The sequence below is a fragment of the Manis pentadactyla genome, chromosome 1 (assembly GCF_030020395.1).
Source record: "Manis pentadactyla isolate mManPen7 chromosome 1, mManPen7.hap1, whole genome shotgun sequence".
Classification (NCBI taxonomy): Eukaryota; Metazoa; Chordata; class Mammalia; order Pholidota; family Manidae; genus Manis; species Manis pentadactyla.
In genome coordinates this window covers 166,752,892-166,761,904 of record NC_080019.1, presented here as the reverse complement: position 1 = coordinate 166,761,904, position 9,013 = coordinate 166,752,892, and the positions used below count along the sequence as shown (strand labels likewise).

General features: G+C 39.3%; 1 long non-coding RNA gene across 1 annotated transcript; it reads left to right on the top strand.

Moving 5' to 3' along the window:
* The first annotated feature begins 1,833 nt into the window (after positions 1-1,833).
* On the top strand, positions 1,834-2,817 carry LOC130683812 (uncharacterized). Its single transcript, XR_008997804.1, has 2 exons — positions 1,834-1,962; positions 2,576-2,817. It is a non-coding gene; the product is annotated as an uncharacterized LOC130683812 (long non-coding RNA).
* The last annotated feature ends 6,196 nt before the right edge of the window (positions 2,818-9,013 follow it).

Sequence of the window (9,013 nt, the reverse complement as noted above, 5' to 3'; positions counted from 1 at the left end):
AAAACAGGAGCAACAATATAAGTGAAACAAATACTAGCAGAATTAAAGGAGGAAATAGAATGCAATACATTCATTTTGGGAGACTTTAACAAACCACTCACTCTAAAGAACAGATCCACCAGACAGAAAATAAATAAGGACACAGAGGCACTAAACAACACACTAGAACAGATGGACCTAATAGACATCTATAGAACTCTACATCCAAAAGCAACACAATACACATTCTTCTCAAGTGCACATGGAACATTCCCCAGAATAGACCACGTACTAGGCCACAAAAAGAGCCTCAGTGAATTCCGAAAGATTAAAATCCTACCAACCAACTTTTCACACCACAAAGGTATAAAACCAGAAATAAATTGTACAAAGAAAGCAAAAAGGCTCACAAACACACGGAGGCTTAACAACATGTTCCTAAATAATCAATGGATCAATGACCAAATTAAAATGGAGATCCAGCAATATATGGAAACAAATGGCAACAACAACACAAAGCCGAAACTTCTGTGGGACACAGCAAAAGCAGTCTTAAGAGAGAAGTATAGAGCAATCCAGGCATATTTAAAGAATGAAGAAAAATCCCAAATGAATAGTCTAAAGTCAGAATTATTGAAATTGGAAAAAGAAGAAGAAATGAGGCCTAAGGTCAGCAGATGGAGAGACATAATAAAGATCAGAGAAGAAATAAATAAAATTGAGAAGAATAAAACATTAGAAAAAAATCAATGAAACCATGAGCTGGTTCTTTGAGAAAATAAACAAAACAGATAAGACTCTAGCCAGACTTATTAAGAGAAAAAGAGAATCTACACACATCAACAGAATCAGAAACGAGAAAGGAAAAATCACGACGGACCCCACAGAAATACAAAGAATTATTAGAGAATACTATGAAAACCTATATGCTAACAAGCTGGAAAACCTAGGAGAAATGGACAACTTCCTAGAAAAATACAACCTTCCAAGATTGACCCAGTAAGAAACAGAAAATCTAAACCGACCAATTACCAGCAAGGAATTTGAAGCGGTAATCAAAAAAGTACCCAATAACAAAACCCCCATGCCAGATGGATTTACCTCGAAATTTTATCAGACATACAGAGAACACATAATACCCATTCTCCTTAAAGTTTTCCAAAATATAGAAGAGGAGGGAATACACCCAAACTCATTCTATGAAGCCAACATCACCCTAATAACAAATCCAGGCAAAGACCCACCAATAAAGAAAACTACAGACCAATACCCTGATGAACATAGATGCAAAAATACTCAACAAAATATTAGCAAACCAAATTCAAAAATACATCAAGAGGATCATACACCATGACCAAGTGGGATTCATCCCAGGGATGCAAGGATGGTACAGCATTCGAAAATCCATCAACATCATCCACCACATCAACAAAAAGAAAGACAAAAACCACATGATCATCTCCATAGATGCTGAAAAAGCATTCCACAAAATTCAACATCCATTCATGATAAAAACTCTCAACAAAATGGGTATAGAGTGCAAGTACCTCAACATAATAAAGGCCACATACAATGAACCCACAGCCAACATCATACTGAACAGCGAGAAGCTGAAAGCTTTTTCTCTGAGATCGGGAACAAGACAGGGATGCCCACTCTCCCCACTGTTATTTAACATATTACTGGAGGCCCTAGCCATGGCAATTAGACAAAACAAAGAAATACAAGGAATCCAGACTGGTAAAGAAGAAGTCAAACTTTCACTATTTGCAGATGACATGATATTGTACATAAAAAACCCTACAGACTCGGAGGCGGAGCCAAGAAGGCGGTGTTTGTAGAGCAGCGGAAATCTCCTCCCAAAACCACATATATGTATGAAAATATAACAAAGACAACTCTTCCTAAAATAGACACCAGAGGACACAGGACAACATCCAGACCACATCCACACCTGCGAGAACCCACCGCCTCACGAAGGGGGTAAGATACAAGCCCTGGCCTGGCGGGCCCAAGTGCCCCTCCCCCAGGCTCCCGGCGGGAGGAAAGGAGGCAGAGCGGGAGGGAGAGGCAGCCCAAGACTGCTGAAAACCCAGCCCCAGCCATCTGGACCAGAGCGCAGACACAGTGCATGTGTGGGGTCCTGGATACTAGGGAAACAGGGCAGCAAGACCGGTGAGCGGGTGCCTGAGGCCGGCTCCTGAGGACAAAGAAAATCGTGCAGATTTTTTTTTTTTTAATTATTTATTTAATTTTTTTTCTTCTTTTTTTTTTGTTGTTGTTTTGGTTTGGCGAGTGCTTTTTGGAAGTCTTAAAGGGGCAGGGCGGGACACTTGGTCCAGAGGTAGGGAATCCCGGGAACTCTGGGCACTCTACCCCCCTGGGCAGCAGGGAGCACGGAGGCCCCTTATGGAGATAAATAGCCTCCCGGCTGCTCCCCCTCCAATGGGGCTCCACCATTTTGGAGCAACAGCCTGAGCCAGGCCACGCCCACAGAAACAGGGGAGATAAACTCCATAGCAGCCAAGCAGGAAGCAGAAGCACTGACTGCATGCAGCTGCCCAACACAAGCCTCTAGAGGTCGCTGTTCTCCCAGGAGAGGAAGGCCACAAACCAACAAGAAGGAAACCTCTTCCAGCCATCACTCGTACCAGCTCTGCATACTATCTCTATCACCATGAAAAGGCAAAACTACAGGCAGACAAAGATCACAGTGTCAACACCTGAGAAGTAGATGGACCTAACCAGCCTTCCTGAAAAAGAATTCAAAATAAAAATCATGAACATGCTGACAGAGATGCAGAGAAAAAAGCAAGAGCAATGGGATGAAGTCCGGAGGGAGATCACAGATACCAGGAAGGAGATTACAGAAGTGAAACAAACCCTGGAAGGATTTATAGGCAGAATGGATAAGATGCAAGAGGCCATTGATGGAATAGAAACCAGAGAACAGGAACGCATAGAAGCTGACATAGAGTGAGATAAAAGGATTTCCAGGAATGAAACAATACTCAGACAACTGTGTGACCAATCCAAAAGGAACAATATCCGTATTATAGGGGTACCAGAAGAAGAATAGAGAGGAAAAGGGACAGAAAGTGTCTTTGAAGAAATAATTGACGAAAAATTCCCCAAACTGGGGGAGGAAATAATCGAACAGACCACGGAAATACACAGAACCCCCAACAGAAAGGATCCAAGGAGGACAACACCAAGACACATAATAATTAAAATGGCAAAGATCAAGGACAAGGAAAGAGTTTTAAAGGCAGCTAGAGAGAAAAAGGACAACTATAAAGGAAAACCCATCAGGCAATCATCAGACTTCTAGACAGAAACCCTACAGTCCAGAAGAGAATGGCATGATATATTTAATATAATGAAACAGAAGGGCCTTAAACCAAGGATAGTCTATCCAGCACGGCTATCATTTAAATATGAAGGAGGGATTAAACAATTCCCAGACAAGCAAAAGCTGAGGGAATTTGCTTCCCACAAACCACCTCTACAGGGCATCTTACAGGGACTGTACTAGATGGGAGCACTCCTAAAAAGATCACAGAACAAAACACCCAACATATGAAGAAAGGAGGAGGAGGAATAAGAAGGGAGAGAAGAAAAGAATCTCCAGATGGTGTATATAACAGCTCAATAAGCGAGCTAAGTTAGGCAGTAAGATACTAAAGAGGCTAACCTTGAACCTTTGGTAACCACGAATTTAAAGCCTGCAATGGCAATAAGTACATATCACTCAATAGTCACCCTAAATGTAAATGGACTTAATGCACCAATCAAAAGACACAGAGTAATAGAATGGATAAAAAAGCAAGACCCATCTATATGATACTTAGAAGAAACTCACCTCAAACCCAAAGATTGCACAGACTAAAAGTCAAGGGATGGAAAAACATATTTCAGGCAAACAACAGCGAGAAGAAAGCAGGGGTTGCAGTACTAATATCAGACAAAATAGACTTCAAAACAAAGAAAGTAACAAGAGATAAAGAAGGACACTACATAATGATAAAGGGATCAGTCCAACAAGAGGATATAACCATTCTAAATATATATGCTCCCAACACAGGAGCACCAGCATATGTGAAACAAATACTAACAGAACTAAAGGGGGAAATAGACTGTAATGCATTCATTCTAGGAGACTTAAACACACCACTCACCACAAAGGATAAATCCACCGGGCAGAAATAAACAAAATTGTGAAGAATGAAACAATAGCAAAAATCAATGAAACCAAGAGCTGGTTCTTTGAGAAAATAAACAAAATAGATAAGCCTCTAGCCAAACTTATTAAGAGAAAAAGAGAATCAACACAAATCAACAGAATCACAAATGAGAATGGAAAATTCACGACAGAATCCACAGAAATAAAAAGAATTATTAAAAACTACTATGAAAACCTATATGCCAACAAGCTGGAAAACCTAGAAGAAATGGACAACTTCCTAGAAAAATACAACCTTCCAAGACTGACCAAGGAAGAAACACAAAAGTTAAACAAACCAATTACCAGCAAAGAAATTGAAACGGTAATAAAAAAACTACCCAAGAACAAAACCCCCAGGCTGGACGGATTCACCTCTGAATTTTATCAGACACACAGAGAAGACATAATACCCATTCTTCTTAAAGTTTTCCAAAAAATAGAAGATGAGGGAATACTCCCAAACTCATTCTATGAAGCCAACATCACCCTAATACCAAAACCAGGCAAAGACCCCGCCAAAAAAGAAAATTACAGACCAATATCCCTGATGAATGTAGATGCAAAAATAGTCAATAAAATATTAGCAAACCGAATTCAACAGTATATCAAAACGATCATACACTGTGACAAAGTGGGATTCATCCCAGGGATGCAAGGATGGTACAACATTCGAAAATCCATCAACAACATCCACCACATCAACAAAAAGAAAGACAAAAACCACAGGATCATCTCCATAGATGCTGAAAAAGAATATGACAAAATTCAACATCCATTCATGATAAAAGCTCTCATCAAAATGGGAATAGAGGGCAAGTACCTCAACATAATAAAGGCCATATATGATAAAACCACAGCCAACATTATACTGAACAGAGAGAAGCTGAAAGCTTTTCCTCTGAGATGGGGAACTAGACAGGTATGCCCACTCTCCCCACTGTTATTTAACATAGTATCAGAGGTCCTAGCCATGGCAAACTGACAAAACAAAGAAATACAAGGAATCCAGATTGGTAAAGAAGAAGTTAAACGGTCACTATTTCCAGATGATATGATACTGTACATAAAAAACCCTAAAGACTCCACTCCAAAACTACTAGAACTGATATCGGAATACAGCAAAGTTGCAGGATACAAAATTAACACACAGCAATCTGTAGCTTTAATATAGACTAACAATGAACCAATAGAAAGACAAATCAGGAAAACAATTCCATTCACAGTTGCACCAAAAAGAATAAAATACCTAGGAATAAACCTAACCAAAGAAGTGAAAGACCTATACCCTGAAAACTACAAGTCATTCTTAGGAGAAATTAAAGAGGACACTAACAAATGGAAACTCATCCCATGCTCATGGCTAGGAAGAATTAATATCGTCAAAATGGCCATCCTGCCCAAAGCAATATACAGATTTGATGCAATCCCTATCAAATTACCAGCAACATTCTTCAATGAACTGGAACAAATAATTCAAAAATTCATATGGAAACACCAAAGACCCCGAATAGCTAAAACAATCCTGAGAAAGAAGAATAAAGTAGGGGGGATCTCACTCCCCAACTTCAAGCTCTCCTACAAAGCCATAGTAATCAAGATAATTTGGTACTGGCACAAGAACAGAGTCACAGACCAGTGGAACAGACTAGAGACTCCAGACATTAACCCAAACATATATGGTCAATTAATATTTGATAAAGGAGCCATGGACATACAATGGCGAAATGACAGTCTCTTCAACAGATGTTGCTGGCAAAACTGGACAGCTACATGTAGGACAATGAAACTGGACCATCGTCTAACCCCATACACAAAAGTAAATTAAAAATAGATCAAAGACCTGAATGTAAGTCATGACACCATTAAACTCTTAGAAAAAAACATAGGCAAAAACCTTTTAGACATAAACATGAGTGACATCTTCTTGAACATATCTCCCCGGGCAAGGAAAACAACAGCAACAATTAACAAGTGGGACTATATTAAGCTGAAAAGCTTCTGTACAGCAAAAGACACCATCAATAGAACAAGAAGGATCCCTACAGTATGGGAGAATATATTTGAAAATGACAGATCTGATAAAGGCTTGACGTCCAGAATATACAAAGAGCTCACATGCCTCAACAAACAAAAAACAAATAACCCAATTAAAAAATGGGCAGAGGAACTGAACAGACAGTTCTCCAAAAAAGAAATACAGATGTCCAACAGACACATGAAAAGATGTTCCACATCGCTAATTATCAGAGAAATGCAAATTAAACTACAATGAGATATCACCTCACACCAGTAAGGATGGCTACCGTCCAAAAGACAAACAACAACAAATGTTGGCGAGGCTGTGGAGAAAGGGGAACCCTCCTACTCTGCTGGTGGGAATGTGATTTAGTTCAACCATTGTGGAAAGCAGTATGGAGGTTCCTCAAAATGCTCAAAATAGAAATACCATTTGACCCAGAAATTCCACTCCTAGGAATTTACCCTAGAACGCAGCACTCAAGTTTGAAAAAGACAGATGCACCCCTATGTTTTTTGCAGCACTATTTACAATAGCCAAGAATTGGAAGCAACCTAAGTGTCCATCAGTAGATGATTGGATAAAGAAAATGTGGTACATATACACAATGGAATATTACTCAGCCATTAGAAGAAAACAAATCCTACCATTTCCAGCAACATGGATGGTGCTAGAGGGTATTTTGCTCAGTGAAATAAGCCAAGCGGAGAAAGAGAAATATCAAATGATCTCACTCATCTGTGGAGTATAAGAACAAAGGAAAAACTGAAAGAAGAAAACAGCAGCAGAATCACAGAACCCAAGAATGGACTAACAGGTACCAAAGGGAAAGGAACTGGGGAGGATGGGTGGGTAGGGAGGGATAAGGGTGGGAGATGAAGGGGGGTATTAAGATTAGCATGCATAGGGGTGGGTGGGGGAAAGGGGAGGGCTGTACAACACAGAGAAGACAAGTAGTGATTCTACCGCATCTTACTATGCTGATGTACAGTAACTGTAATGAGGATTGTGGCGGGGGGGGGGAAATTGGTGAAGGGGGGAGTCTAGTAAACATAATGTTCTTCATGTAATTGTAGATTAATGATAACAACAAAAAAAAGGGGGATTACTCCCTGATAGGATAAAACTAACTGTAAATCAATGATTAATGCATGCTTTAAATATCCTTAATTTGATCATTTAAAGGGTGTCAGATGATCAGCTATGGAAGTACATTTTTCTGATAATATTCCTTTCTCCTAAAAAAAAAAAAAGCAGTTCCTGTGTGGTGATCTCCAATAAGTTCTTCACAATGGTATAAAGGGCATATCAATGTATGGGCAAAGGGTCTGTTTGTGTTTATACAGAGGATCAAAGCCCAATTTGGCTACCCAGAAAACGAAATAAGATACGATATGAAGAAGAAGTTCCAACATCAACATACTCTGGAAGAGTCATTCCAGAAGATGATCATCAAAAAATGTCAACAAAGATCCTGGCGCTGTTGCAGTTGTAGCTGTATTCATCCCACTGGTTCCTGAAATTGCCATTGGAATGAAGGGGGAGATATCTAAGCTGGCCTGTGCATACAGTAAAATAACAAATTTGACTGATCTATACTGTTGGAACTCAACCAAGAATTAGAAGAATTGCAAGTTGCAGTGCTTCAAAATCTTGAGACTACAGACTATCTACTGTTAAAAGAACATATGGGATGTGAACAGTTCCCAGGAATGTGTTGTTTTAAAGTGTCTGATTTTTCTCAAAATATTCAAATTCAGTTAGACAATATCCATCATATCATAGATAAGTTTTCACAAATGCTTAGGGTGCCTAACTGGTTTTCTTGGTTTCACTGGAGATGGCTGGTAATTGTAGGTCTGCCTTGGTTATGTAACTGTATTCCTATTATGTTAATGTGTGTGCACAATTTAATTAGTAGTTTAAAACCTATACATGCTGAAGTTAGTCTACAAGAAGATATGTCAAAGAAATAATCAATCTTCCCATGTTTTCTTCCGTCTGCTACTTCTATAGCTTTTCTTCTTCATTCCTCATTACAACCCTTAAATAGAATTCATGCCTCATATCAAATTCACCGAGTATCATAATTCCTCCAAGTGGTAAAGATACCTCAAGACAAATGCTGGGCATAGAAGCCACAGGGCATAATTCTGCAAAGAAGTAAAAAGCTAACCTTTTCAAACAATATGGCTTCTCTCTCACTTACCAACTTTACATTTCCCTGTATGGCCCCAGTAGATGACTGGTTAGCCAGAGACGGGTAAGATTCCTCAAGTGAGGAACAGCCTAAGACAGGCACAGCTACAGGGGGGCCATCAGGTGAGAAATTGGGGATCAACAGAGGTGAGGCTTAGAACCTCATGCCCCCTGTTTTGAGAGAAATCTTCTGCATCCGGGGATGTTTTGTTGCCCTTGTCTAGCTTGGATTAATACTTTGCTTATAGGCACACACCTGATCATGTACATTTGCTTTCTTACAGCTCTAAACTATGTTTTCTACCTTTATCTTGCATCTACCTACCACTTCAGCATTTTATTAAAAAGAAAAAAATAATTATAATAATAAGGGAGAAATGTGGGATTCATATATAAATCAAGTATAAAAATCAAACAAATATTCATATCTGACCTGTTTGTTTGTAGTTCATAATGTGTGATCAAAACTGAAAGTTTCTGTGATGACTGCCCTTGTACTGTCACCATGTAAGAACTTATTCACTATGTATGAATTTGTTCGCCATTTAAGAACTTGTTCGTTGTGCTTCAGAATATTGGAGACTGATGGGAAT